The sequence below is a fragment of the Dromiciops gliroides genome, chromosome 4 (assembly GCF_019393635.1).
Source record: "Dromiciops gliroides isolate mDroGli1 chromosome 4, mDroGli1.pri, whole genome shotgun sequence".
NCBI lineage: Eukaryota > Metazoa > Chordata > Mammalia > Microbiotheria > Microbiotheriidae > Dromiciops > Dromiciops gliroides.
In genome coordinates this window covers 96,266,136-96,290,402 of record NC_057864.1, presented here as the reverse complement: position 1 = coordinate 96,290,402, position 24,267 = coordinate 96,266,136, and the positions used below count along the sequence as shown (strand labels likewise).

The 24,267-nt window shown below is 36.9% G+C and overlaps 1 long non-coding RNA gene across 2 annotated transcripts in view; it reads left to right on the top strand.

The window, feature by feature from the left end:
• The window catches only part of LOC122752653, a 92,653-nt gene that overhangs the window by 30,555 nt on the left and 37,831 nt on the right, over positions 1 to 24,267 (top strand). For both annotated transcript variants that reach the window (XR_006356197.1, XR_006356198.1), the window contains exon 2: positions 16,512 to 16,664. This is a non-coding gene — a long non-coding RNA (uncharacterized LOC122752653). The remainder of the gene's footprint in view (positions 1 to 16,511; positions 16,665 to 24,267) is intronic.

Here is a 24,267-nt window from a genome sequence, read left to right as displayed (position 1 = left end):
CTAAGAATGAAAAAGAATTATGGTGTCACTAAGCACAGTACCCGAAGTAGTAGATAATGATTGCCAATAAAAATGTTTTTAAATTACTGCTTTTTGGTCAACTGTGTTTTTAGGTGGTTTAATTTTAAGTTGTACATAGATCTAGATTAATGAACTAATGAGACAGAATGTTATCTATACTAGACTCTCTTATTAGTGCATATCCATTCATTCATTCATTTTAGTAGAAAACAAGCTTGCTGAGGGCAGGAATTAGCTTTCTTTTATATATGTATTCCCAGCACTTAGTCTACTTCTTTAAGGCCTACCAATGGGGAAAATAAAACTTCAGAGGAAAGAAAAGTAGTCTTAGCAAACTAGATACTGGTTATGTCAAGGAACTAGCAGATGTTAATTATCAATGAATATGCTTTGAATATCTTTAAAAAAGCAAAGATTTCCCTAGCCTAGAGCTTAGGGAATTTAACTCTATGGCAATCTTTAAGAAGAAAGAGCTGGGGCAGCTAGGTGGCACAGTGGATAGAGCACCAGGCCCTGGAGTCAGGAGGACCTAAGTTCAAATCTGACCTCAGACACTTAACACTTACTAGCTGTGTGAGCCTAGGCAAGTCACTTCTTAACCCCAACTGCCTCACGAAGAAGAAGAAGAAGAAGAAGAAGAAGAAGAATCCTCTTTGGAAATTTAGGGTTTTGTCATTAGAGGTGAGGAGTCCACAGATCTACTTCCAGAATTTTATATTCACCTTTTTATTTCATTTGGTTCTACAATGGGATCTCTGTATTCAGTGCAATAGAAGTATGGGCTTTTGCAGGCAGTGCATGACAACTTTGTACCTCCCTGCCTAGTAACCAGAAGAAATTACTGGAAAGACTGGAAGGACTATGGCAAAGCCTTGATGACTGCATTACTGTCACACCAGTCATAAAGCCATGTTACCATTATATTGGCAAATCATTTGTTTCTCAAGCATCATTTTTCACCCAAGCAGCTCTCTTTAACTCTTATTCTTCAACCTTCAACAATAAAAACATTCTTTAATCATAGATGCTCAAAGGCTACCATAAACATCATCATTACCAAACATCTGTTTAATTACTATGTACTACCAACAACTGGAAAGTCTCAGTAAAAGATAGGTGGTGAGGGATGTTCACTGCCATTCAGCTACAACTGTGTCCTATTCCAGAGACAGTGCAATTGTGGGAGTCTCCACAGCTATGGGTCCTCTAGCAGATCAAGGTGGCAGACAATAGTGCTTTAAAAAAAAACAATTAAAAACCAAAGAGTGTTCCTCCAAGGATTATGAATGATAAAGAAATTGGAGAAGCTCATATCACAAGCTTAGATCTGCTCAATATTGGCTTTGTTGACCCCTCCCTTTGGCCTTGGAGAAGTCATGATTTTATAAAGGCCATATTGCAATCTACATTTAATTGTTTTTGAGAAAAAGGAGAAATATTGGCTGAGTGGTTTCTGTAGTGCTATAGCAACTTAACCTTCAAAGATTTAGTGAAGTGGCCTCTCACCATTATAGAAAGGCCTGTGTTCCCACTTTGGCAGGCATAGAAACAATCATGTTGTCATTTAGGTTATAGTATTTTTAGCAGGCACTATGTAGAGAATGTGTAAGTGTCCTAAGTGATCTTTTCTAAAGCTTGGACTACCTACCTTTTCTTCTTGTTGCTTGTTGTCAAAAGCACTACTTGATTTTGCTATGATTATGCCCTTCCATTAAGAGATCACTTAACAAGCTATTAGTGACTATAAAAATGGCTGTTGCATTTGTCAGCCAATTGAAATTTTTATTTCTTTTTGGATCATTAAGATACCACCCAGCAATCTTCTACCCTTGTATTCATTATTAAATATCTGAGTGCTCTTATAAAATTGAGAGCTGCTATTATGCTAACAAAGTTAGTAGATGTTATAAAAATTAATATTTTAATCTGAAACTTGGAATATTGACATTTAAAAAAAACAACATATCTCTCAACACTAATGGAAATGAGTTTCTTTTTTTCCCCTTCTAACTTTCCACACTGTTCACTCCAGAGGTCAATAATCACAGTCAAATAGTGACTGTGTCATTTCTTTGAGGGCAGGGACTGTTCATTTTTGTCTGCCCCAAACTAAAGTTGATATTACTTTCCTTAGTCATACAGCGAGTGTTCAAATTGGGATATGATTCAATTCTCCTAATAGGAGCTGGGAGCCTCAGTGGATAGAATGCTGGGTCTAGAGTCAGGAAGACCTGGGTTCAAGTGCAGCCTCAGACACTCACTCAATGGGTGATCCTGGGTAAGTCACTTAACCTCTGTTTGCCTTAATCCACTGGAGAAGGAAGTAGTGAACCACTCTAGTATCTTTGCCAAGAAGAAGAAGAAGAAGAAGAAGAAGAAGAAGAAGAAGAAGAAGAAGAAGAAGAAGAAGAAGAAGAAGAAGAAGAAGCAACAGCCATATGGGGTCATGAAGAGTCAGACATGATGAGCCACTGAACAGTAACACCTAATTGCAAATTCTGGGCTCTTTATACTAATCTATACTAGCTCTCAATATGAAAGAGGTCAAGAATTATTTATTTTACATTTTCCTCTGAGAGTTTTGATAGTATTTTATCAATCTGTGTTCACTTCATTTCTTGGAACATTTCTTGGATGCCAAAAAGGTGCCTGGCTATACTCTACTACACTGAGCACAAGTGAGTGGGAACAATGACCAAAAGCACACACACACACACACACACACACACACACACACACACACACACACACACGCACAAAATTCCTACACTCATGGGTTGTGGCCAGTGAATTTATTCCAAATGGTTTCTTGGAAGCCTGCCTGGGATGTGTGTGTGTGTGTGTGTGTGTGTGTGTGTGTGTGTGAGAGAGAGAGAGAGAGAGAGAGAGAGAGAGAGAGAGAGAGAGAGAGAGAGAGAGAAGAAAAGGCTTTTAGAGATACCTCTGCAACATTTCTATGAAAGAGAAGAGGAGTATGATACAGAGCTTCCATAGACACACTTTTTCTCTGCCTCAACCAAAAGATGGTTTATGGCATAAATTTTGAAGTCTTGAGCTCAACCTTCCTCCACATCTCTAAGCAATACCTGGTGTTGCACAAAATTTTGAATATGGGGGCAAAAGGAGTATGGCATCAGGAACAGTGAATGTTAGGTACACAACAGTGCAAAAAATACATAAATGCTGATAAATGCAAATAGCATTGATTAGTCCATCTTCCTTGTTCCTAGTGCTAAATTTAGGGTTTATTCAACTTTACAATATGGAAAAGAATACTCTCTGTCTATGTTTGATTGAAAGAACATTTACTAAGTACTTCTTATGTGTAAGCAATGAGGATATGAGTACAAGCAAGGAAGTTAGTTCTTGCCCTCAAGGAGCTTACTGGAAGAAGACAACACATAGAGATGGTGGTAGGCTAAAGTGAATTTTCAGATGTGGATAAACATAGATCTAAAATCGGAGAAGCAAAAAGATAAATTACCAACACTTATTTTTCAGATAAGGGGATTATAGAAAAAGATTTGGGCTTTTTTGGTTTGTATTATGTTTTATTTTGTTTAGTTTTTGCTTTGATTTTTATTCCTCCAAAGAGGTGTGGGTTAGAAAACAGTTTTCTGCCTCAGAAGCTGGAAGAGCAGGTATATATTGGATCACTGTAGGGTAGGGCAAAATAGCTTATCTTGGCATGGCAGTAGACTCTCATCACTGTCATCTTGAAAATATGACTGATTGAAAGCTCCAAAGGATAAACAATACATTTGAGAAACTGCAAAAAGAGATGTGTTTAGTTAAGAATTTCAGAGTGATATTAAATAGTGTGCCTATTTTCTGTCTTACTGGTTAGGGCTCTCCTGCATTCATATTTTTAGGACCCACAACAAAATATACCTAGAGAATTATGCAATTTATACTCTGTTGGGTTCTGTTGCTTTTAATGTAATAATTTTAAAATATTTTTTGTGTTATGGGGTTCATATGCCTTATTCTTTTATTATATAATGGGGTCTTCTCCTAACCTTCCCCCATACCAAAAGATTATGGCATATGGAACCTTATAATAAAAATATTTCAAAATCATCACATTAAAATGTAATTGTGGAAACTTTTTAGAGCCACAGCAAAATAATTCTTCTTTGAAGATTACATAATCATACTGAAAAATTTAGTGGAGTAACGGAAACTACAGAGTGGTAACCCTTTCATAGTGCATTGCCAATGACTCCCAAGTTATTAACATAAAGTGTTAATTCTGTTATAGATGATTATCAAAATGGAGATAATTGCTCCATGGAACCCATCAAAAGTCTGCTTTATGCTGACAGAAAAGAAATAATTTTTTTTTTGTTGTTTTGTTTTTGTGAGGCAATTGGGGTTAAGTGACTTGCCCAGGGTCACACAGCTATTAAGTGTCAAGTGTTTGAGGTCAAATTTGAACTCAGCTCCTCCTGAATCCAGGGCTGGTGCTTTATCCACTACGCCACCTAGCTGCCCCAGAAATAATTGTTTTTATGTACCTGTGGATGTCTTCTATCTGATACTATCTCCTATTTATACTTTATATACATCCTGCAAGTACATGCTTGTTTGTCTATGGCTTGCTCCCTTATAATGTGAATTCCTTGAGGACAGGGGCATTGGTTTTGCCTTTCTTTGTATTCCCAATGCTTAGCAGAGTGTTAGGAACATAGTGAGTGCTTAATAAATTCTTATTGTAATTATTGATGGTAATATTGATGATTCCAATGATATAGGGGAACTCTGAGAAAATTTCTTCTGCCAATGTAGAGCAGCAATTGTCTTGGAGCTTCTAGCACTAGTTGTTTGCTTGGTGGCACTGAGAGGTGAGTAACTTACTTAGAGTCACAAAGCCATCACATGTCAGAGTGGGAAAGTGAACCGAGGTCTTCCTAAATGAAGCAGAGGCTGCCTCTTTTATCCAATACTCCACACGGTTTCTTCAAAAATCATTATTATTAAATCATTTATCTTAGACCTCACTGAAGGAGGGATTACATACATTATATCACTGTGGCAAGTGTGGCTGCATCATTCTTTATTTCCACCGATTTTGCTCAGAGAAAATACAAAATGTGCCTCAAGAGCAAAATCTGTGGTTTTCTATTCACTATCTTCCCAGATTCATATGTGACTGTTGCCTCAACTGCACCCTGGGAAGTAACTGTTCAAGGCAGTGAAGGGCCAAGGTCTGCCAAATAAAAGGGCAAACACCCTGTTCATAAGAGCAGTGAATACTTATTCAGAGAAAGAACAACAGAAACAGGCAAGCTTGATTTGTGTCCTCTCCCCTTAGATACAATTTGCCATGCCTATTGATTGTACTCTTCAATAAAAGTGAACACTTGAAGAATACGAATCCCAAGCCATAGAGTCAAATTGTGTCTATCACAGGGCAGTAGCAGCAGCTCACTGGCTGTTGGTGCATCCTGTCCTTATTTTCTTCAATGGGGATTTATGTTCCGCGTGGTTAAGATTTGAATGAATCCAGTAACTTTAAGGCACAAATAACAGAAATCTCAAGGCTCAAATGCATGCAGAATTTCTGAAAGTTTAAAAAATTTTGTGTTGTCACTTCTTTGGAGTTTTCTCTTTGTATAGAATTCTGCAACTGAACCAATTTAAATTCTTGCTGGAGTTGAAAATATTTACAACTTTAAAAACTACCTGGGAAATTAGCTTCCAAAAGAGTTGGCTTGAGACAACAAAGGAAATATTTATCCTTTTAACTTTTAAAAACTCAATTGGACATGCTCATTTATCTCTTTAAATGAAATATGACACTTGGGAGAAGGAGAAAATATGAATTGGTAAAAGAAAAAAATGTACAAAGTCAAAAAAGAATGTTAATTGGGATACAGTCAGCACTGCGATGCCACCATTTTGTTCATGTTGTAAGGAGGTCACAAAATGGTTGCTTTTAGAGGAAGTAGCAATATTATTTTCAACATTGGCATGATGAAAACCTAGTTCTGAATTGTTACTCTGAAAATATATTTTAATTAATATGCTTATCTAAGTCCTATGGCCAACAAATCTGTCTATGCCTTATGAATCAGTTATTTTATTGTACTTGGATCCTAATAATGTCTGTTTCTAACTGAGAATCATGTCAGAATTAATAAAAGAATAATAAGTGTTCCATCTGAGGGCTCCCACTGTACTTTAGGTTATAATGTTCAGGAAAGGATGATGTCAGGAAGCTTATTGTACTTGGCTAACTACAACACACAAATATACAGTGAAAAACAAACCTGGTTGAAGGTTGAATGAATTTCCTTGTTTGGGGAAGAGAATGGTATAGTCATAATTTCAGGATGTTATTGTGATGAGGATGCTTTAAAAATGAAAAAAATACCTTTTGAATTCACTATGAAAGTAGCCCACATGGATTCCAGCCACTTTCCAGTCTTAACTTCTTAGCAAATAATACTTGCTGCCTAGTTTTTGCCAGTCTTGTACACAGCCCCATCTCACTTTCCCCAGCTTGTGTTGGAGAGCCCTTAAGTGCCAAATGAGTTAGGGTGGGGGGCAGTCCACAAAGTTCTGGAATGTGAAATTTGTAGAAGTACAGGCAAAGGCCAGGTTTCACTTGTATTCACTATGTGTCTCCTTGGGATATGGTTAGAGAAACTTTTACACATGGCAAAAAAAATGTAAGAGGGGGAAGGGAAAAATCAGGAAACAGATTTTTCAGTTTTCCCTGAGGCAGGTTACTAACTAGCAAATAGAATCCAGAAGGCAGTATGACAGAGGGCCCGTCATCCGTACAGTTATATGGACAAAGTAGAAATTCATATGCTGTACATAAATCACTGGATCATGATTGAGATACGTACCACATGCCACTCATTACTTCACTTTACATTTTCAAGTTCTGTGACTACACATACATACACACATTCATGCACACATATACACCTTTACATATGTGTATATAGTTTTAGACAACATATATACACATTTATATAAACATAAAAGTATATATAGATGTATATGCACATATATTTGTGTTATGGAATTTGGTGCAAACCAAGTAAGCTCTATAATACTAAGGTTCACTTCTGTAGTTTTTCTTCTAGATTTCATAATCAGGAAACAAAGTCTTGTATTTCAATTAGCTGTTTTTCTTCTATTCTGAAGAATAGCTAAGTCTGTGCCAATTCCATGCAAGGCTTACATCTCTCGTTGTTGGTCTCTCAGTAAATACACCAAAGGACCATTCGCTTCATCAAAAGCTATATCGGCCACACTGTTCTCAGAGTGAAGAAAGAAAGGGGAATATTTTCATTATTTCAGTGCATGAATTATTCTGTTCATCCTAAACCTGTCCAGGAAATAAACAATCACATTTTACATAGCTCAAGGGTTATTCAATTTAACATTTTAAAATGGCCTTACATAATCTTTCTGGCTAAAGCCAAATCCCAGGCATAGCATGAAATATCATGGCATAGGTGGTGAGATAATGAGGCTGGTAATATGTGAAAATGTTTACTCTAAAATTCATTTATCCTCCTTTCTGCCAACTCATTTTGTTGCTAAACTCCTTCCAAGAAGATCTTTATATAATGATGTGTAGGAGAACTTTAATATTTGCAAATGCTATAATTCTAACACAATACCTAGTGGGTTTGACTTGCCTTTCAGCAAGGATTTCTAATAGGAGAGAGCTGTAGTGAGTTTTCTTACAATTTAAGATTCATTATTTTTTTAAACAAAATATGCTGCTGCATATTTAATGGAACACTAAATAAAACAAACAAGCAAGCAAAAAAATATGAAGCCCAACTATGTTTACAGAAGAATTGAGATTAGCACACTTGAAAAGAAGTTACTTTTAATTTTTACATTCTCTCTCCCCTTCTGACACTGTTTGCATGATTTCACTAGAATTTCACAGTCTAATAATTCTTTTAAACAGTACTGGTAATGAGCAAATATCCTACTCTGAAAAGTAATTCCTACTCAGCCATCTCCTTCATTTCAGTTCACTAGCAAAAAATGCAATGAAATATTAGGGCCAGATTCTGGCTTGCTGAAAAGAAAAATTTTGAATGATTCCTCACTTTCTCTAAAGATAGTGAATCCATATGTAATGTGAATTCAAGCATCTCTTCAAAATATTATTTTTCAGATACAGAAGCAGAAAAAGTACCAACTTTATATTACAGAAACTTACAAGTACTATACACTCAGATATTATAGTAGGGGTAGGTGGTGATGCAGATACCACATCCAATAATAAAGTTCATGAAACATTAAAATTCACCATATTTATTTATCCCTTCTTATAAGATAAGAATCAAATTATTATTTTTATGAAACATCACTATAACTCTCTCTTCTGCCTGAGCACTCCTGAGTCTTAAATTTTGTACAAAGGTATTTGAGTTTAGCCACTATCTTATTTCACAACTTCCCCCCACCTCTAATTATTCAAAATTCTACAGGTGGTTGATGGTAAGAGGTAGCAGAAGAAAGTAGCCAATAGTAGTTGTATAATGTTATTTCCATATTTCCATTCTTTTTCTCACATGTCCATAAACCATGTGTCCAAACCTATATTCCTTTTTATTTGGAAATGTATTTATTACACTGAAACAAATACTCCTTTGGGGAGTAATTTTTAAACTATAATAGTATCACTTTACTTCATAAATATATTTTGGCTTTTCGTTATGTAAATGTGGGTATCCTTCATATTCTTTAAGGATAGAAATGGAATATTCCTACTTTTTCAAAATATTCAACTTCATGTACTTACTGTGCAGCCAGCCAGTTCATCCTGAAAGCTCCACAAAATAATTTAAGGTAGTAATTCTATATTTAAACTTTAAAATATGTATTTTGCTTTTGACAGTTTGAAGTTACTTAAGTAACTTTTTTTTGGAAAATGCTTTTAAAATAACAACCCCTCTACTCTTAATAATTAACTATAAATTAAACAGTTGACATTGGGAAGACATAGGAATTTATCATCTAGTCCTGTGTGTCTAAGAAGCAAGGCAACCACATATCACTGCTGTTTTCAAGGTTAATGCTAAGATCAAGCCATACAAACTGTATGATACAATTGGAAGATATAGACATATTTCATAACATGTAAGCTGTGCTCTGAGCTCAAAGAACAATTGACTCAACTCTTCCAGTCATCCATTGTGACTACCTGATTAATGTTATATTTAGTTTCTGTGAAACCCTACGATTGGCCATCGAAATGTTCACATATAACAGTGCTTTTCTAGAAGCACACAATTAGATTGCCTTTAAAAACCTGAAAGCCCTTTCTTTTCTCTGGGAAATAGATATAAATACACACACACACACACACACACACACACACACACACACATCTTGTTTCCAGGAAATGTCTGAAATTATTTTTAGTCATGTCAAACATGAAAATCACTTAGCATCCAAATAGTTTCCAATACTGACAAATGAAATATCTTTTTAAGAAGTAACAAGAATGTTGGGGTTTTTTTAAACCAATAATCCCTGTGAAAAATTAAAGTGTATTCTCTTTTGTCCTGGACTTTGATGCTGCAATCACATAATTGCTTCAGACTAGCACCATCTTTCTTGCACCACCACGCTGGACTGCCTTGCTGAAGATCTAATGTTTTCAGTATTCATGTTACTGTTGCCATTTCATTTGTCACCAAAAGCTTGTTTACTTCCTTCCTGTTATTAATTATAGGAAACAGGATCTCTTCAAACTATAGGAGAGGGTCTTTTAACTCCTGTCTAGACACTTCAAGGCAAAATATTGATGATTCCTTTAATGTTCTGGCAAAGCCGGAAACTGAGTTAAAATACATTGTGCCTCACAGCTTAAGACTCCTTATCTCACACACACAAAAAATTTAAATCACAGGCGGCTTCTTCCATCCCTATTATTAGACACTGAGGTAACATTTTCTTTCAGAGTGGGGATACTTTCTTCTTCTGTCACTGATTAATTAACAACACACAGTGTGAGCCCTAAGCTTCAATAACCCAAAGAAAGGAAGTTAGAAAGATCAACTATCATATTTAATAAAAAAAAACAAGCAAACAAACAAAAAACAAACAAGAAAGTGTGTCACAACTCAACATGAATTGATCTTCACAGGAAGGGGGAAAACACTAACCTAGTTTTGGGTATGTTAAAATATCTTTTTATTGGGCTGCATCTGAGCAGTCATAGCTTCCCCTCTCTGAAATGCAGACATATACATATATATATATATATATATGCATTACAATAATTTTTAAAGCCCCAAATACCTGAAAATTTGGGAAGAAAATGAAAAAAAAATAGTTATGAGGAAAAGGCAAATTAAGAGGGAAAAAACAGATGTTTAATTAGGCTGTCATTTTACTCAGAAGGAAACGAGGGCTGAAATAAACGAGGGCTGAAATAACCAGAAGCCACTAGTGGAAAAATTAAAATAGAATTTGATGAACCATTGCCAACCTCAAAAGCACTGAAACCGGTAACATAGTAAGGGAAGGGGGGGGAGGGGGGAGGGAGGAGAGACTTTCTAAGGCCAGATCTAAAAATATTACTCTGGGCCATTTTAATGAATGTATTATTTCCAAAGTCCTAACCCTTCTAATTCAAACATCCTTTAAAAAGTTTCCACGACTTCCCTTTCTCCCTCTCCCTCTCTCTCTTTCTCTCTCCCTATCCCCCCCCCCCCCCCCCACGGTTAATGTCTGGCAGTTATTTTGAGTTTGACTTTCATCAGCTACACACTCTCCACCCCTTCGCCACCCCCCCCCCACCTTCCCGCTGTCCCCACCAGCCCCTTTCCTAAGCCCCTCTATACTGCTGAGTGGACAGAAATTACAGACGCGAGCAAAGCTGACAAATGACTGCGAGGCCCCTCCCCCAGTGCCTCGACAGTCAGAGCTCCTGCCAAAACATGCCTGAGAGCAGCCGGCTTGGAGACAAAGACACAAAGATTCCATTTTCTTGGGGAAAATAGATTTCATGTGCAATACACCAGTGAGGATGACTGAAAGCGGACACATGTGCCATTTTGGAGAAGCTGGGATGAATATTTCAAGGAGATTGAAATTACACTTGATTGCATCAAGCTCAGCAAATGTTGTTTAACCTAAAAAAGTCTTTACAGTCTGAGAGGGGGCGGGGGGGGGGGAGGAAGACGGTCGGTGGCAGGATATCTTATTTTTAAAAGTCTGAAGCACGTGTTCACCAAAAGGGAGGAAAAAATCCTCAAACTCTAAAGAAACCTCCACTGATTATATGGTGCTGTGCTACTAAGAATTAACTCTACATCATCCCATTGCGCATATATAATATATGTGTGTGTGTGTGTGTGTGCGTGCGCGCGCGCGCTGCGGGGGAGGGGTGGTATGACGAGAAGTAAAAACTACTCACAGAAAGGTTTAGCAAGACGGTACCAAATCCTTGTGAATGTGTTTCCTATAAAAAGATTCTCCACCCCTCACCCCCAGGGTATCATTACTGGAGATGCAGTGAGAGCTTTATTAGAGATTTAAACCTTGGCATCCAAACCTTGCCAACCTTGCAAGTTTTAGCTGGTGAACTTAGGGTTCCAGGCTTGTTCCTTTCCTGCTACTAGCATCCAGAATGGGTGTATTCTCTGATTTGCCTTCACATCACGCTAGTCAGATGTCAGTGAGTGCAGGAGGAGACAGATAAAACACAAAGAAAGAACAGGATTTCATTTGAAAAAAAGTTTTGTGAGGAGAGGGAAGAGAAAGAGGGAGAGAGAGGGAGAGAGAGAGGGGGAGAGAGAGAGAGAGAGAGAGAGAGAGAGAGAGAGAGAGAGAGAGAGAGAGAGAGAGAGAGAGAGAGAGAGAGAGAGAGAGAGGAGAGAGGAGAAGAGGTGATTGATTTTCAGCTCTCCTCAAGTGGAGGTGAGACTTCTAGTTGACTTGTGTTTTTAATTATTTATAATTCATGGGGTAGGGTTTGTAATCAGCAACCAGAGGAGGTTAAACAGAGAGCCTAAAATTAGAGGGTAGTTTTTAAGTAAACTACTCTGATTTCAGCCACATCTTATTTGTCCTGTGCACTGATCTTAAGAACTTGCAAGGTGAATCTCCCCCACTCCTCCCCCTCCATTCATACAAATATTAGAAAAATTTACAAGGGATAGAACTGCTTTTTTATTAGATACCCCTTCCCAAATATCCACAATTTTAACATTTAGTGTTCATCAATACCTAATATTATCACAAAACCTCCAGAAAAGTCCTTGTTATTTTACATGGAGACTGCCCACATGCCTGTTTCCATTCAATAAAATCCACCCTCTTGCTAAACTGGCACACTTTCAGAGAAAACCTTAGAGTAAGATTAACAGGCCTTGGAAAATGTTATATCATTAACAGGTTAAAAATATAATTAACAGTGGCTGTCAGGGGTAATAGACCAAGAAATTACACTGGGGATATTTTAATTGAAAAAAATGTTTTACCACATTTTTTAAAAATTCACTGCAAGGGTCAGTGGAGAACATATTTTGGATTCTTATTTTCTTTTTTCCCCTCATAGTTCCTTACAACATTGAATTTCTGCAACCACTTGAAATATCACAAAAAAAAATAAGCACCTAATTACTTCAAAGCCCTAACAAAAGAGCATTGAGTAAAACATTGATTTTATTATGAATAATAGACAGTAGCTGTGACCATACTAAGGTTTTGTTCTAATGCAATGAACTTAAAATGTATTACTACCCGAGCAATAGTATGTGTCTGAGATTAACTTTTCTTCCTTATTTTCCTGACTTAATGAACTTTATCTGTACATGAGATACAAAGGCATTTGTATTCACTTTTAATAATGTACACATCTAAATGAACATACATATATAAGAATGGTTCATTATAGCATTCCCCCTAGCATATGATACAATGCTAAAGAGGTGATATTCATTAGCACAGTCAAAATTTTCCTCTGGCTTTCCCACTTAGACCCTTGATAAGAATAGTGAAATGTGGCACATAGTGTAAAAAGATTTAAAAAAAAATATTATTCCAATGTTCAGCACTCTCTGGTTCCCTCCTCCTCCTTCTTCTTCTTCCCCACCCTCTTCTTCCCCATCCACTTCTTCCTCTTCTTTTCCTCCTCCTCCTCCCTCTCCTCCTTTCTCTTCTCCTCCTCTTCCTCTTCCTCTTCTTTCTCTCCTCATTTTAGAATCTGTATACATGGCAAGATAAAAGAATGCAATAAAAGACTTAACTTTTGTACTTTTGACACTATAACTGTTAATTTAAAAATTAAGCTTAGAAATATATTTGCTTATTCTAGCCAGCTTTCAAGTATAATATATACATCATTTTGCATTTCTATGACTTTTTTTTTTTTGGCTGGGCAATGAGAGTTAAGTGACTTGCCCAGGGTCCCACAGCTAATAAGTGTCAAGTGTCTGAGGCCGGATTTGAACTCAGGTACTCCTGAATCCAGGGCCAGTGCTCTATCCACTGTGCCACCTAGCCGCCCCTCTATGACTTTTTAAAATAAGGGATTTTGGATCATGAATCAGTCAGCAACTTTGGCATTTAATATTTTGAATCACTAAATAACATATCACCCTAAGCAAGTATTTTGGAGGAAGTATCCAAAGGGATGTTGAAAAACTCAATGTTCATTCACACATTTGTACATGAAAAATGATTGAACTGAATCTCTAATTCAATGAAAAAAAGTTATAAATCCTCTTATGGGCGATAATGGACACATCTACACAGTAATCAAGCAACAAATCAAATGTGTAAAACAGATCACACCAGTTGTCTACACAGCACCAAAAAACAGTCACAATATTTCATAATCGGAAGGAGCAGCATAGTCCAAGCTCCCTGTCAAAAACCAATGCTTATTAATTGATAACATACTCTTTGCTACAACAGACCTTTTAAGTGGCTGGCCAACATTTGCCTGAAGACCTTCATAGAGAGGGGAATTCATTACCTCCTGAAGCAACCCATTCCCATTTTGGATATCTCTGTTAGGAAGGTTTTCTTTATATTGAGCATAAATCTCCACCCTTTGCAACAGTTGATTGAGTGAATTTTTAAAAATTGTTACTTTTTTCATATAGCCTCTAATGAAATAATATTCAGTTTGGGCCCTGAAATGTAATTGTAAAAAAAATTATAGATTGCAACTATTTATATAATTTCTTGCCTACATTTTAATATTTTATTGCTAAAACGAATGGATGTAAGGAAGCACAGTGAGAAGGTTAGCAAGGAATGGGGTTTGTGAGGTATATGAGAGTAAAGCTAAGGAGGGAGCTACTTTTGGTAAGAACATTTAGAGATATGTAAATAATTGTTAAAGACCAAGAAACAAAACAAAACCCAACTTTCAGAAAGCAAGAACATTCATGTCCACTGAATTGTATTTATTAAGAGACATAAGACCTGGGACCAAATATCAGGGATCTAGTGCTATACTTGAAATCAGAAAGAGTCAGATTTTAATTTGGCCTCTGACACAAATTGTGTGATGATGAACAAATCACTTAAACTCTTTAAACCTCAGTGGTACTCATCTGCAAACTGTGGATGATGACTGTGGTCCCCACCTCCCAGGGCAATTGAGATACAGTATGCAAAATGTTTTACAGTCTGTTATTATTATCCTTATTATTATTAATGATAATAAACTTGTAAATTTAATCTGAGTTATTAAAATTGTCTTATCACTTTCTTAAGTCTAGACATTCAACAGAAGAATAAATTAAATGTTGATTTTTTCAGTTGGTCAGTTCCCCAAGTGTCAATGCTCACTGTGAACATTTAACAACCCTCTCTTGGGAGCTGTTTTGATCTCTCCCCACCATACCTTTACTTAAAAACAACTCAGCATCATGGAATTTTAGAGTAATTGACCTAGAGTTCATCTAGTTAAACTTCCTAATTTTGCAGCAGTCAGTATTAAAAATTAGAGAAGGAAAACACCTTACTTGTTCCAAGTTATTAAGTGACAAAGCTAGGTTTTGGACCCATTTCTTCTGACTACACTTTCTTCCACCACAGTTTAATACTGATAAACGGGAGAAAATGAGAAGAAAACCAATATGTAGAGTTTGTGAAATATACCAAATAAATAAAATATGTCCTTAAAATGGCAACAAAATAAGCCATAGGAAAAAGTTTACTACTGATGGTTCCGTGAAGGTCAGATGAAAAACTACATATTTCCACATATCGAATATAGAAACTTTTAGTATTTTCTAAGATGTCAGTACTCTAAAATTCCTGGACCTAGCTTTATGGGGAGAATTTTCTTTAAGTTTTTAAATTCAATAAATCAGTATGATTTAAAAAGAATCTAAAGATTTATAACGTGGTAGACTCAAAAATGTTTCCATATGAAAGCTCCATGATCTTCACATCAATATGTGATATAAAATAGTTTTATCATGAATAAAGTGGACTATTCAGGAAATAACCTTGAAACACACATTTCCTCCTCTCAAGGAACTTCAAAGTCAGATTTTTAAGTCATACTAAACAAACAAAATTTCTCCCAAATATAATTCTAATCAACAGCCTATTTCTTGTGATCCTTGCAAACATTTATTTTATTACTAAATTCAAATTCAGGTGATTTTTAAAGCTAGCATGGCACCATATATACATGTGTGTATTCATACATGCACAGGTACGTATACATACACACATACACACATACATACATACATACATACATACATACATACATACATACATACATACATACATACATAAGAATGCTGAACTTAGAACTTGAAGATTGGAATACAAATTGTTCCTCAGAAACTTCCTAGTCATGAGAGGCCTCTGAGTGCCTCAGCGTCTTCATCTGTAGAGTGGATGTATAATTAGTAAGACCCTTATACTACCTACCTGACAGGGCTGTTGAGAGGAAAGTACTTGGAGTGGATAAAGCACCAGCCCTGGATTCAGGAGGACTTGAGTTCAAATCTGACCTCAGACACTTGACACTTACTAGCTGTGTGACCCTGGGCAAATCACTTAACTCTCATTGTCCTCCCTTCCCCCCTCCCCCCTTAAAAGTACTTGGGAATTTTAAAGCACAATGTAAATGTGAGTTTTAATTTTTTGTCAGTCTATTATAAGGAGTAAAGGGAAAAAACCCCTTAAAATTGATTTTGAATATATGGCCTAAATCATTTAGTTAGGGTCTATAAGAAGCTCTCGAAAATAGGGAATCAATGAAAAGAAAAGTTAGAGCTTTTCAGTGACCCCAATCTAATACCAGTATCCATTTGAGTTTATTTCCTTAACCATATATGAGATTTGGCCTAATCTCTACCTCTAACCTGCCTCTCTCTCTCTCTCTCTCTCTCTCTCTCTCTCTCTCTCTCTCTCTCTCTCTCTCTCTCTCTCTCTCTCTCCCTCCCTCCCTCCCTCTCTCCCTCCCTCCCTCTCTCTCTCTCTCTCTCTCTCTTTCTCTCTGTTTTTGCTTCGTCTAGGAATCCTAATAGATTTGCCAAGCAGAAGACAAAGGTAGCCAAAGATACTTTGACCCACGCCTCTTACACAGAAGTTGCTGATGGTCTCCAAAAGATCTCCAAGATTCCACATAGAGATGAGTCTGCTGTGCTAAAAATTAGAAAATGACTCAGGTGAGCCATTTCCTTAAACTACTTACTTAGAGATGCTTTATTCTGTCTTCTTTTCAAAGCTGTATCATAACACACATATATGAATAATCTGTTTCTTCCCTTCCCCTCATTAACAGATATCTTTCATAATGAATGTTGTTTACTGCCTTTCATCAAATACATGCCACTTCCCATTGGGTGATGGAGCAGCCAGGTTCCTAAATACCCATTAGGAGAGACTGGCACTTGTAAAAAGCTCCACCTGTCTCATCAGGGCACTTATTATAAGTATCTCACTGCCATCAAGTGCAGCCCTGGATGTGAATGACAGCTTTCATCTTCACTTTTTTCCCCCAATTTCAAAAGAAAACCTTGAAGCCTTTTGGAGGCCCTAACAAAACAATACAGATGCTAAAATAAATCAGTGAGACTTTGAAAAAGCCCTTATGTAAAATGTGTGAAATATCTTCACATATCTCAAACCAGACCCCCAGGTAAATGATGGCTTCTAATAAGGCACATGACAATCTCAATTATGAGAATCATTATTCCTTGCTCCGCTTGCCATTTCATATTCCCAGCAGGATATTTTTCTTCTCATCAAGAGTTTCCAAGGCTGTCTACTCTTCTGTGTATGTAGAGCATATTTAAGAGCTACCCCCCCCCCAAAAAAAAGCCTCACTAATTAAAAAAAAAAAGCTTTGTCAAGTGGTCAGACAGACTGGAACTAGAGGATTATAGGTAAGAGGGATAAAATGAAGGGTTGAAAGATATAATTTCTCTTTCTGTGGTGGCAGCAGAAGCAGCTGTTATAGACAGGCAATTTAAAGATATGGCTGCTTAAGCACTCTGTCTGGGAAACAGGACACAACAAAACCTCACGGCAAATAATGTCCCCCGTTTTTAAGATGTAATCACTGCTGGTTGACTCCATTGCTATCACCCTACCCTTTGCCCTCCCTCCAAGAACAGTTGTGTGTGGGGGTTTTTTGTCATCATAGACTTACCTCTTTATTTCTGCCTTTGCCCATTCACTTCATACTTTGCTCTTTTCCATCCTTCACTTGGTTTGTCCTGCTGAGTTAACAGTAATTCCTAGGCCTTTGACTACTGTTCCATGCTGGTAAACTGCTAACCCACAAAGAGCATGCCCAAAAAGGAGGGCCATGGTTTGAAAGGAGGATGGGTAACCCCAGCCACTGACTTGTTCGTTTTGCAATATGGATTTGTTTTAGAATTTGAGCAAGAAGTTTCTTGTGTGGAATGATTCAGACAATGCTTATGTACAAAGGGATAATTTTGGAAAAGGCGACTTGGATAATTGTTGAAGCAACTATGTGAGAAACAGAGGGGTTTGCTCCAAATATAGAATTCATTTTGTATTGTAAGAGTGGTGTCAGCTGAGAGTGAATTTTAGTGAATTCAGATTGAATACTTTTGTGATGCACAAGGAAAATCTCATATTCTTCATATTGATTTGGTACTTTACAATTTATAATGTGCTTTCCCCGCAACAGGCCCGTGCAGTAATAATACGAGTGTTATCCCCATTTCACAGATGAGAAAACTGAGTCAGAGCAGTAAAGTGACTTTCCCAAACTGAGTCAAATCTAGGCCCTTTGCCTCCGGGTTCATTGTTCTTTATGCTGACTTCTTTGGTGTAGATTTCTATTTGCATTTATAATTCATAGAAATCAGGAGCCAGAAAGAACCTTAGGAAGTAGGCAGTCCAACTTCTGATTTTATATATACTTTAAGTAGAATACAGAAATTAAGTTATTGTAACAAGGTCACATAACTAGTCAGTAGCAGGCTTTTCCTCTTTATTACAGCATATGATTTCTTTAAGACAAGCCTGTTGGTTCTTAGGAAGTTATTGGGAGAAAATATGACCATCAAAATACACACTAAAATTTCCTCATCATTACCATGAACAATCCATCTATCAATCAAAAGGCATTTATTAAGCACCTACTTCCACTAAGTTAGGCCTGGGCGATACAAAAGCAAAGAATGAAACAATTCCTATTCTTAAGAAGCTTACAGTCTAATAATAATGCCTATGGATATACATGGGAATAGAATATACATGATGATATGTATGCATTGTTTTAAGGACTTGAAAACTGATTTTCATCATGCATATGCATTATGTGTACAAGGACAATTTTTATCTTATGCACCTACTTACATTCATATAAATTAGTACAATCCTAGTTTAGATCTTCTATGGTTGGTTTGGGAACAAATATTTGCCTTTGTAACCAACACAGCCCCTTAAAATGGGCTAAAAAGATGCCCAGGAGAGGAGATAGAATATGCTCTTTCCACACTTTACTACAAAGGCCAGCAACTGTTTTTCTCATATGCCCTAAAAAAAAATGAGATTGGTAATGGCAGAAAAAAAATGATAAATGATAGCATACCACCTGTCAGTGTACCATAATAACAATTAGAATGATAAAAAAAATACAGGGCAGCTAGGCGGCACAGGGGATAAAGCACTGATCCTGGATTCAGGAGGACCGGAGATCAAATCTGGCCTCAGACACTTGACACTTACTAGCTGTGCGACCTTGAGCAAGTCACTTAACCCTCATTGCCACCCCACACACACATACACAGAAAGAGAGAGAGAGAGAGAGAGAGAGAGAGAGAGAGAGAGAGAGAAGAATGATAAAAAATACTTAACCTTTATAGAGCACTTTAAGGTTTGCAGAAGTACATTATCCCCCCCCCCCAAATCTGGGAGGTAGGTACTCTTATTATCTGTATTTTATAGATGAGGAAACTGAGGAAAACAAGTTAAGTGACATACCCAGGTTCATACTACTAGTAATTTAATTCTGAATTTTAACTCAAGGCTTCCTGATTCCAAGTCTAACACTTTATATAATATACCACCTACTTGCCTTCATAAGAACATTATTATGAAGAGGTAGAAAAATATCTCTGTAGGTAGATTCTGTTTTAATGATAGCATGTTGACTAATTTTGATGAAAATGAGAGGGAATACTGAAGACAAAAATAGAAATAGATTGTATGATGTATAATATATATACAATAACCAGGCCATGGTCTACTCAGGAAAAAAAGATATAAGAAAAAATTCAGCTACCTCTATACCTGTGTGTGTGTGTGTGTGTGTGTGTGTGTGTGTGTATGAGTTTGAGTGAGTGAGTGCTAGACAGAGACAGAGACAGATAGAGGCAGAAGCAGAGAAAATGTACTATGCCTCATGTGATTTTTAGGGCAATAAAGCAATCCTCTAAAAAGAATAGTAGACTTCATCCACTGTAAACTTTTACGTGATGTGGAGGGCTTTTCCCAGTGGAGGTGGTGCTAGGGAATTTTGCAGAATGGAGAAAAAATGACCCAGGCGTCATAATTCCTGAAACAAGGGGCTTCACTATCCAGGGGTGATAATGTTATATTTCATAAATAGTTGTAAGAAATCACCACCATCGTAAAGTCATAACCTTTAATACAGACATTTAAAATAAGAAAGGGGATAAATCTTCTTGGTTTGAAACATATTGATAAAACCTTTATAAGCCAACCTGGGGACTGAAAATAGACATTTACCACCTTATTCACCAGTTGGTTGTTTTTTAAAACATATATTTGCTTCCCAGAATATTGTAGGCACACCTAAGTGATGGTAGAAATTATAGTTTAAACAACAAGCCAGCGGAAGTCCAGTAGATTGCATTTTAGTGTGTGTTTTTGAAGATACCACTTAAGTTAAGAACCATCATTAACTGAATTACATCTTCAGTTGCCATGTTTTAAAGAGTCACCTTAAAAAGAGTGCATCCCACAATACATCTATAGACTTTACATTATATTAGCTAAATAACTTTAAAAAAAAAACCTCAACTATCTCTCAGCATTTTTACCTGGAGCTTTAATGGATTGATCATTGGCAATTTGTAGTAATTTTTCTGTTCTGTATTGGAATTTGAAGACAGCCAACATTCTGAATATAAAATTTGTGTGGCTTCTCCCCCATCAAGACATCCTCAATAAACATCACATAGGTAATTAGGTAAAATGTCAATCTGTCTTGTAGGAAGTGCAGGGACTGGAAGCTGTGTATTACCTGCCTATATGTGATCTAGTAGACACAGCAGAATGTTGTGTGACTCAGTCAAAGCTTAAACCAGAAATTTGAGAATGGGGGATTCATGACTGTAATCACATAGTCAAATAAATATCCATATCAGCACCTGACAATTATTTTCTTTTGTTACCTTTTCACATTTCTGCTCCCTTTTTAGACAGTGTCCTGAAAGATAGCATCTCTAGCTGCAGTGCCCTAGAAACACTGTCTGACTTTTGACAACACATTTTCTGAGGCATTGTAGGAACTTGGGTAGACTGAGGTTAGCTCTAAACTTATTGTGAAGATCAAATATATATATTTTGACTAGGAGTTCTGAGCTTCTAGTTATCTTATCAGCTACTTTCAAATTGAAAAAGGAAGGTTAGGAAGAACTGAAAAAGAGGTTCAGTGTCTCTGTGGTATCTGTTCTGTATGTGGAAAAGATAATATGCCTTTTTTTCCTTAACTGCAGATTCACTTCAAAAGAGTGACTTCGAGCTCTTGTTTTCCAGTAAGGAAGATACTGATTGATTAGGACAGGTTAGTCCTTTGCCAAAGTCAACATAACCCAAAACTTAAAAGGCAGTATGGTGGGGGGGTGTTAATTATGCTGTGTACTGAGGAAACATAGTCTCTGACCTAGGGAAAAAGCACTACACGGTTGTTATTTTAGACTAGAAAGAAGAGAAAGTTGAGCAGAAAAAGGAGGGGAGAAGATTTAATTCAGACTTCCAAGTTTTGCCTTTTTAAAAGAGGGAACTAGCCATCTTCTAAGAGACTTTTCAGGGCAGCTAGGTGGCATAGTAGGTAGAATACCAGGCCTGGAATCAGGAAGACTAATTTTCCTCAGGTCAAATCTGGCCTCAGATACCTATTAATTGTTTGTTTGGTTTTTTTGCGGGGCAATGGGGGTTAAGGGACTTGCCCATGGTCACACAGCTAGTAAGTGTCAAGTGTCTGAGATCAGATTTGAACTCAGGTCCTCCTGAATCCAGGGCCGGTGTTTTATTCACTGCGCCACCTAGCTGCCCCTCAGATACCTATTAATTCTGTGAGTCTGAGCAAGCCTGTTTGCTCCTGTTTAATCCTGTTTGCCTCAGTTTCCTCATCTGTAAATTGAGCTAGAGAAGGAAATGACAAATCACTCCAGCATCTTTGCCAAGAAAACCCAAAATGGGGTTACAAAGAGTTGGGTACAACTGAACAACAAGAACCTTTTTAACACTGCTTATTAGGTGACATCTGTCCAGCTACCAGGTGATGTCTAAGTGATATTCAATATCCACTTCGAGGAGAAAACTGTGGAGAAGGAAAAAGGATGTTTGATTTTTTCCCTAATTATATTCATTTTTTCAAACTTGTAAGACCCAAATTAGAGAAGATGGCACAAGAAAACCTACTAAATGCACAAGTGATACATTTCAGTCACATATCAATCTATGTTTTGCTCCTCCTTCTTTACCGGAATCACAGAATCCTAGTACTGGGAAGGACCCCAGAGGTTATCTAGTCCAACTTGTACCATGAAAAGCAGTCTCCCTAGAATATCCCAGAAACAAGTGATTATTCACTCCTTAAAGAGCTCAAGTGATGGGGAAACCACTAACTCCTGGGGCAGCCTATTCCATTATTGGAGTATTCATTGTAAATTCGCTATCAATGAATATAAAGTAAATTTAGAATATATGGAAACAGATATGTGCCTGAATAACTGATGTGGTCAATAGGCCATAAAATATGTGATTGATTATAGGAGAGTTCAAAGCAGGAGATTATTACTAATTTCCATGAATAAGGGAAAGTGTTAACCAGTCTTCCAAATAGTGGCTCTTTAAAGCAGTAATATTGTAAAGAAGTAAAGAAAAAAACCAGAAGCATTCAGAGGCATTGACAGGATATACAATAGAAGAGAAATCTGATATCTGCTTTTTCCAGAAAACAGAGTCAGGAATTGAGCACTACTGAAGGGGGTGCCTAGATTATTAGGGTCCTATCACCAGCAGGAGAGTACATTGATTTAGAAATTTTCATCAATGACAATTGAGAAACACTCTAAAGAAATGGGATCTGTGTGTTAGGTTTACAGGATTCTCTTGGAACTATGGATTATTTTGTTTGATGGGATGTGAAGAAAGGCTTGAGATTTCATTGGTACAAGGTAGTAGAGTGGAGGAAATCTCTATCAATACAGGTCCATTCTGCAACTTTTACTCTTTGAGAATTGCCTGGGAAAACTTAAAGGTTAAGTGTCTTGCCCAGTACAGCATGCATGTTCCCACTCACTCTCTCAGAACCAGGCCTATTAAATCTGCCCCTGAGGGGTTGGGGTGTTTTTTCTCTATTGCTATTGGCTCAAGGTCCTACCAGCTGCATTCTCCCCATTGTTAGACCACATGACCTCAGAGAGAAAAGACTTGAATTTCACCAGAAGTTGTGAGCAAAGGAGCACATCACCAGAGTGCAGCTGAAGACAATAAGACAAAGACCAAGTAGCCAAAAAGGCGTAACCCAAGTATGACAGGCCTTTTTGAATGCTTTCAAAGACAATGAATAAGCATTCCTCTTCATCATGAGACTAGCCAGCCACAATCAGTAACAGAATGTCCATGGATGCTCTACATTCTGTCTGAGCAACTTACATTCATCATAACTCCCCTGGAAGTAGGTTTCTGCAGATCCTATTCCATTTTTGAATTATTCATTGTAAATTTGCTATCATTAAATGTAAAGTAAATCTATAAATTATTTGGAAAAAATCCATACCTGAGTTACTGATTTGGTCACTATAACATTGCTACTGCAGATCCCACTTCCTTGATGAAATGTTGTACTGGATCTTCTGTACATACTCTAGACCTCAATTACACTAGGATCACATAGCTAGTAGATGTCAGAGACAGCACTTGTACCTAGGTCTTTTTGCCTCTGATGCTGGCTCTCTGACTTCCATTCCATGATATCTTCTACATCATTTAATTAAAGATTCTTTTCCTTTTCTTTCTAATTTTGGGAAAAATATATTCAGGATAACTCTACTTTTGGTAGCAGTATCTCTTCTCGTTTCTTTCCTTAGCTTTAACAACAGTTATGTATGTCCAACATCCTTTCATAAACCAAGTAGAGAATAAATATTATAATTGTAAATGTTTTTGCAGTAATTTTCATGGTATGTTCCACATCTGAAATACTGGCTATAATAGCATATTTATAAGCACTGAATGTGGGTTTATACTTTTGTTTCATTTTTGAAAACTTTCAAAGCAGAGATAACAATCTAATCAAAGAATTCATTTACCTTTAATTGGAGTTTGGAAGTTTTCTGACAGATTGTTAAGAAATATTCTTATCAGCCTTAAGAGTTTATTTTGGGGGCTGGGGGTCAGAAGGGAGGAATAAATTCCTAGCAACTAAATACAGAGGAGCATTCCTGATAATAAGCTGTTAAAATGACTGCACTATGAAATTCTATTATAAAGAATAGCTATGGAGGAAGCACTCTACCTCTCATTAAGCTCTTC